Here is a 6,989-nt window from a genome sequence, read left to right as displayed (position 1 = left end):
AGTCTCTTTTAACCTATAGCTTTCTTTCCACCTTTTAAGTTTTCTTAGAATTTAAATTGCTGAAAAAAAACTGGTTGTTTGTTCTATAGAGTTTCCTGCAATTTTGATTTTGTTGATTGTATCATTGTGGTGTAGTTTAAGATATTCCTCTGTCTTCTGTATATCCTATAAATTGGTAGTTATATCTAGAGGCTTGATCAGATTCAAATTTGATATATACTTTTTTTGCAAAACTACTTCATAAATGATGTGTCATCAGGAGGCACATGATTTCTGATTATCTAATTTATTGTGATATTAGGAGTCATTGATGCTTAATGCATTAATTTATTTAGGGTTGCAAGGCCTTCCAATTCCAGCCATGACAGAGTATCAGGAAGAGAATTTACTTCTCACCTTAAATGACCAAAAAACCCCAAGAAGATACATAAAACAATATTTTAGACATTGGACAACGGGTATCACATGATTGTGATCTCTAAAGGAAAGGAAATGACATAATGTCTGGCTTCTAATGAAAAATTACAGGACATGCCAAGAAACAGGATCATACATTCATAACATGGATAAAATTCCATTAATAGAAACAGAATTCCAGAGATTAGAGCATAGAATTAGTAGACAAAGATATTAAAACAGCTATTATAAATATGCTTCACTTGTTAAAGAGGTGGAAGAAAAGGTGAGCATAACAAAGAGAAAAAATGGAAGCTATAAAACAAAGACCCAAATTTAGGAAATAAAAATATTTGAGATGAGAAGTATGTTGGATGGGATTAATAGATTAGACACAGTAGAAAAACAGATTAGATACTTGAAGGCGTAACAATAGAAGCTATCCAAAATAAAGCACAGAAAAAAAAAGACTGAAAAAAGGCAAAGCAAAACAAGGAATAGAGCATTAGTAAGCTGTGGGACGATATCATGTAATTGGAGCTGGAGAAGGTCAGTGACACCAGAAAATTATTTGAAGGAAAAAGGTACCTTAAAAGGATCTGGAGACTTCTTTTTCTGTTGTGGTGAAAGATAAAATTGCTTCTCAGCAGATAAAGAATGGTTTCATCACCAGCAGGGAAAGCTCTAATCTAGATTGACCTTTTAGAGTACATGATGACCTTCTACCTGAGAGGTTGTATTGCCTTCCTTTTAGGACCTTAATGGAAAAATTGTGATGTTTCTCTTTTATCTTCCTCTTTTTTTCCATCCTTCGATCTCTCTCACCCACTCTTTTTTTTTTTGGTCTGGGTGCAGTATATTTTATTGATGATACATGACAAGTTAGGGCTCCTCAGGCCACTCCCCTTCTTCAGGGTGTCTGGGATGGAAACTGGGTAGAGGTTGGGAGGTTCTCAGTGTGTTAGGGGATAAATTGGAGCAAGAACTCTCCAGCAGCTGAGGGCCTCTCTCTTCCTCTTGTTCTCGCTGAGGCTGGTGGTCCGGGGGCTCTTAATCCTTGGAGGCCATGTGGACCATAAGGTCCACCGCCTGGTTGCTGTAGTCAAATTCATTGTCATACCAGGAAATGAGCTTGACAGAGTAGTCATTGAGAGTAATGCCAGCTCCAGCATCAAAGGTGGAAGAGTGGGTGTCACTGTTAAAGTTGCAGGAGACAACCTGGTCCTCAGTGTAGCCCAGGATGCCCTTGAGGGGGCCCTCCAATCCTTGCTTCACCACCGTCTTGATGTCATCATATTTGGCAGCTTCATCCAGGTGGCAGGTCAGATCCACTACTGACATGGTGAGGGTGGGACATTGAACGCCATGCCAGTGAGCTTCCCATTCAGTTGAGAGATGACCTTTGCCCCAGCCTTGGCAGCACCAGTAGAAGCAGGAATGATGTTCTGGGCAGCCCCTCAGACATCATACCACAGCTTCCCAGAGGGATCATCCTCGGTCTTCTGGGTGACATTGATAGCTTGGACTGTGGTCATGAGTTCCTCCATGATGCCAGAGTTGTCATAGATGGGGAGCCAGAGGGGGCCAAGAAGTTGGTGGTGCAAGAGGCATTGCTGATCATCTTGAGGGAGTTGTCATACTTCTCATGGTTTACACCCTTCACTGACATGGGGGCATCAGCAGAAGGGGCAGAGATGATAACCCTCTTAGCCCCACCCTTCAAGTGAGCCCAGCCTTCTCCATGATGGTGAAGACCCCAGTGGACTCCACAACATACTCAGAACCAGCATCACCCCATTTGATGTTGGTGGAATCTCGATTCTGGAAGATGGAGATGGGCTTCCCATTGATGACAAGTTTCCTGTTCTCAGCCTTGACTGTGCCATTGAATTTCCTGTGGGTGGAATCATACCGGAACATGTAGACCATGTAGTTTATAACAATGAATGGGTCATTGATGGTGACAGTACCCACTTTGCCAGAATTAAAACTAGCCCTAGTGACCAGGTGCCCAATACAGTTAAATCCCCTTACTCCAGCCTCCACCATGGTGTCTTAGGGATGTGGTTGGCTCTACACCAGAAGATGTAGCTGTCTTTGAATGGGGAGGAGCAGAGAGCCTCTCTTATCTACTCTTTTTAAAAAAAAATATTTTATTTATTTATTTGACAGAGAGAGAGAGAGAGAGAACAAGCAGAGGGAGCAGCAGAAGGAGAGGGAGAAGCAGGCTCTCCACTGTGCAGGGAGCCGGATGAAGGGCTTGATCCCAGAACCCTGGGATCATGACCTGAACCGAAGGCAGACACTTAACCAACTGAGCCACCCAGGTGCCCTGTCTCTCTTATCTACTCTTAAAGTGATTCCTTTCACTTCCCCACTGAATGCTCCCAAAATGTCCCTGGCTACCCAAGGAAGTCCTGCACCCATTTCCTGAGCTGTCACCTGGGTTCCAGGATCCTTTCATTTATCCACACATCCACCCCCAGCCTCCTGTAATGAAGTTTTGACCCACTTTGGTCCAGTCAGTTCATATTAGAGGTTAATCCTTGATAATCAATCCTCATGGGTTCCAGTAATTTCATGTACAACATTAATAAGTTAGTATTCACATCCAGAAAGCCATCCAAAGATATACTTTAATTGCTATTTATTGATTTAAGATTTAGCTCAAATACAATTTTTTATTTAATAGTAATTTCATATACTGAGTCATATACTTTTGTTAGGTGCTAGGGCAGAATGAGTAAGGCCTAGCTTCTGTCCTCTGGAGTCTCTCAGACCTGAAAGACAGACTTACAAACAAATACAAATTGATATCACATAAATACAGTAAAGGAGATGTGAACAAAAGTTCTGAGCACTCGGGCGCCTGGGTGGCTCAGTTGGTTAAGCGACTGCCTTCGGCTCAGGTCATGATCCTGGAGTCCCAGGATCGAGTCCCGCATCGGGCTCCCTGCTCGGCAGGGAGTCTGCTTCTCCCTCTGACCCTCCCCCCTCTCATGTGCTCTCTCTCTCTCTCATTCTCTCTCTCTCAAATAAATAAATAAAATCTTTAAAAAAAAAAAAGTTCTGAGCACTCACGGGGAGACGGCTAGCATAACCTGCGGCACTCAAGTGAAGAGACTTGTGATGGCTCTAAAGGAGAAATTGGGGTAAAACAGTTTGAGAAGGTGAAGGGAATGTCTGTCTGCAAAGGAAACATGATCAAAGGCATAGAGATAAGAATATCAGTGGCTGTTTATTAAGTCTTTACTATGTGTTGGACACAAAGCCAGGTTCTTTGCATACATTTATATCACTTGACTCTCGCAACCCCCCCCCCCTTTTTTTTAAAAAGATTCATCTATTAGGGAGGTGGGGGAGAGGCAGATGGAGATAATCTTTAAACGGACTCCCCAGTGAGTGCGGAGCGGGCTTGATCCCAGGACCCGTGAGATCATGACCTGAGCTGAAACCAAGAGTCAGACAATTAACTGACTGAGCCACCCACGTGCCCCTCAAACACTTAATATTTACATCTCACATGCAGTTATAATGATTTTCGTTCCTTATTTCCCTCTTTTCACCGCTAGGCAACAAAGTCTTAAAGGGTTTGTCACAGTGTCCTTTTCATTTAGTGAATGTGCTCTACTCAGTGAATGAATAAATGAGTGAAACTAAAGGAATATCTATGGTGGTGGGAAGTTCAGGCACTGGGCTTTGCAATTCTATATCAAAGAAGTTATGGTTGCCTTGGAGAAATTGGAAAGTCTCAGATTAATTTGAGGCCATACCTATATGCCAGTTGATGAATCCTACAACCCCAACTTTGCCGTTCAGGTTTCAGTGAGCATGACACCATTATGGGACGAGCCAATTTGGCTTCCCTCTGAAACTTAGAAGAAAATTTGAACTGAGCCACGAATATTATGAGCTCTAACACAGGAACAGAACAGCACTCCCAGTAGTTCTTGTGGATTTCTGGGTGTTGTGGCTTCCTTGACTGGGATCCATTTGGTGTTCAGCTTTTAGCTATAAATAAGTCTTGAGCCGCCATGGCTGGTCTGGGCTGGGGAGCTGAGGAAGGCAGAGCAGCTGGAGAGGCCTAGAGATGTTAGCCAAGAATGTGCTAACTAGGAAGGAAGGCAGGAATCCAGGCTTATTTGGATGCCTTTTTCTATAGACATGCAGCCTAATTATGGTCTTTGGCCAGTTTTGTCTGTGGAAGAAATTGAGCTTTCCTCTTTGTAAACCTCCCTCTCTCAAATTCCTAGTCCTAGAGAGAGCATACCTAAACCTGTTTCATCCCCACCCTGCACAATGGAGTCAACAAATCGCCTGATTCAGAGTCAGGAGGCGTGGGTGCAAATTCTGACTACCTGTTAGTAACTGTGTGACTTCAGGCAAGTGATGTAGTTTCTTCTTTCTTAAAATGGAGCTTTACCTCCTTCCCGCTATTCCACATAGTTGTTGGGAGAATGAAATGAGATAATAGGGTTGAAAGTGTTTCCATGAGTTATCAAGCCCTGTGTAATTGTAAGGGAGGAGGAGGATGTGGTCTCCTGAGGGGCATTTAGACTGGGGGACCCAGATTAAGTAAACCCTTCTTTCTAAACGGCCCAGTGTGCCACAAGGTGGCAGCAGGATCCTGTCTTTGCTCCTGTCTTTAGCATAGGGGGGGGAAAAATAGGAAAGGGATTTGGATGCTGCTTAGCTCTGCTCTGCAAAGGTGAACAGGATTTATTCCTTTGCCACTGCCTGCATTTCTCACTCCACCGAATCCTTCAACTCCCCATTAAATAATTTCTCAAAGGACTCACATTCTTAAATCTGAATCTCAGGGCACTTCCCCTACTGTGGGAGTTAATCCAGCCCTGGCAGGTCTTGGTTAATGGTTGCAAATCTATTCTGAGCTTTGGGCTTTCATACAACTCTTGCCCTCCTGGGATTTCACTGCTATAAACTCCAAGTTCACGTTTGTTTTCTTCCTTGAATCAGAGCTCTAGTGGCCCTGGAAAACCAGCTAATCCAACTTCTCATCACAGGAGAGGAAACTGAGGCACAGGGAAGGGAAATAATTTGTTCATGATTAAACAATTAGTTCATTCAAGAGTTAGGACTTTAATCCAGCTTTCTTCCTGTGGGTTCAGTCCCTTTGCAAATGTGAATATTTTCAAGGTGTTTTGGGAGGCTTGAAACAGCTTTGTTTCTCCCACTGGTGAGAATTTTGAGGGCTTTCTGAGGCAGAGGGAAACATGAGACTCTCTAGCATCCACTCCAAAAATCTTTTGAAGCAGCTTTGCCAGAAGAACCTCATTAGGAATCGCCAAGTATCCGAAAGGTAGGCATTAGAAACTGAGGGATGCATGCTAGGACTGCAGCAGATAATGTGTCAGGAGAGGGAAAGAATCTGCTTAAAGGACACATTTCATTATATGGGCTTTTGCATGAGGGTTGTCTTCCCAATTATATTCTTCTCAGAGGCAATGTTCAAATGAGGCCATTCTTCGTTTAGCACGGCTGAAGGCAAAAGAAGGCGGGAAGGAGGGAAGCCAACCTTAAACATTTGCTATCTTGTGCAGGGCGTTCTCTGTACAAGTGAATCCATATAAAGGTGGCAGAATAAGAGCTTGTGACTTGATGGTCTGACAGATATTGGTTCAAAGCCTGGCCTAGTTACTTACCTTTACAGGTAATTATCATAAGCCTCAGTTTTCTTATCTATAAAATGGGCATAATGATACCTACCTTATTAGCTATATAACCTTGGACAGGTTATTTAATCTTTGTGTACCTTGATTATATTGTCTGTAAAATGAGAATAATAGTAAAATGAGAAGTCCCTTTTCACAGGTTGTATAAGGATTAATGTTATTACCTAGAACCATGCATGACACATAGTAAGCAGTTGGAAAGTATTAGCTGTTGTTGTTATTGTTATTACCACCATATAGGGTTGTTGTGAGTCTTAAGTGGGACCATGTATGTAAAGCTTTTAAAGAGAATAAGCACTCATTAAAATGGTATTTATTTTTATTTATATGTAATAACCACAGTGATGTGAATAGTATTCACAGTAAATGAACCTGCTTACTTATAATCTAGGTAAAAGAATATTATTTTGTCATTTGTTTTATGTTTATTCTTACTCTGTTATTTGAGGATAATGCTTGGCTTTTTGAATTATGATTCATCTCCTTTTTAGTAATCTAAAGACAATAGTGATTAGCATTTTTGAGCCCTCACTTTGTGCCAGACCCAGTGCTTTATGTACATTGTCTCAGAAGGGTTCAGTAACTTGTTTATGTCTACACTGTAAGCAAGTGATAGAACTGGGATTTCTGGAGTGTGCTTTCTTGACTATTTCTTACTAATCTATCTGCCTTAAAAAATGTTTACGAGGAGGGGATTCCACTTTTAGGGGTAGAATTCTAATACCCCAGAGCCAAAAGATACTGAAGAATTCATCAAGAATATCAGGCATAGTAAAAATGTTTATAACCTTTGACCTAACAGATCCACTTTTAGGAATCTGGCATAAAGAAATAATCCAAAGTACAAAGTTTTATCACAGTGTCATTTTATCACAGTGTACTTATAATATGGAAAACTTT

At 41.8% G+C, this 6,989-nt stretch overlaps 1 pseudogene; it reads right to left on the bottom strand.

Moving 5' to 3' along the window:
- Positions 1-1,446: 1,446 nt before the first annotated feature.
- LOC110591095 lies at positions 1,447-2,445 on the bottom strand (annotated as a pseudogene).
- Between the last annotated feature and the right edge of the window lie 4,544 nt (positions 2,446-6,989).

Source organism: Neomonachus schauinslandi, chromosome 7 (assembly GCF_002201575.2).
Source record: "Neomonachus schauinslandi chromosome 7, ASM220157v2, whole genome shotgun sequence".
Lineage (NCBI taxonomy): Eukaryota > Metazoa > Chordata > Mammalia > Carnivora > Phocidae > Neomonachus > Neomonachus schauinslandi.
Note: the sequence above shows the minus strand (reverse complement) of the source record. Positions and strands in the feature narration are given on the sequence as shown.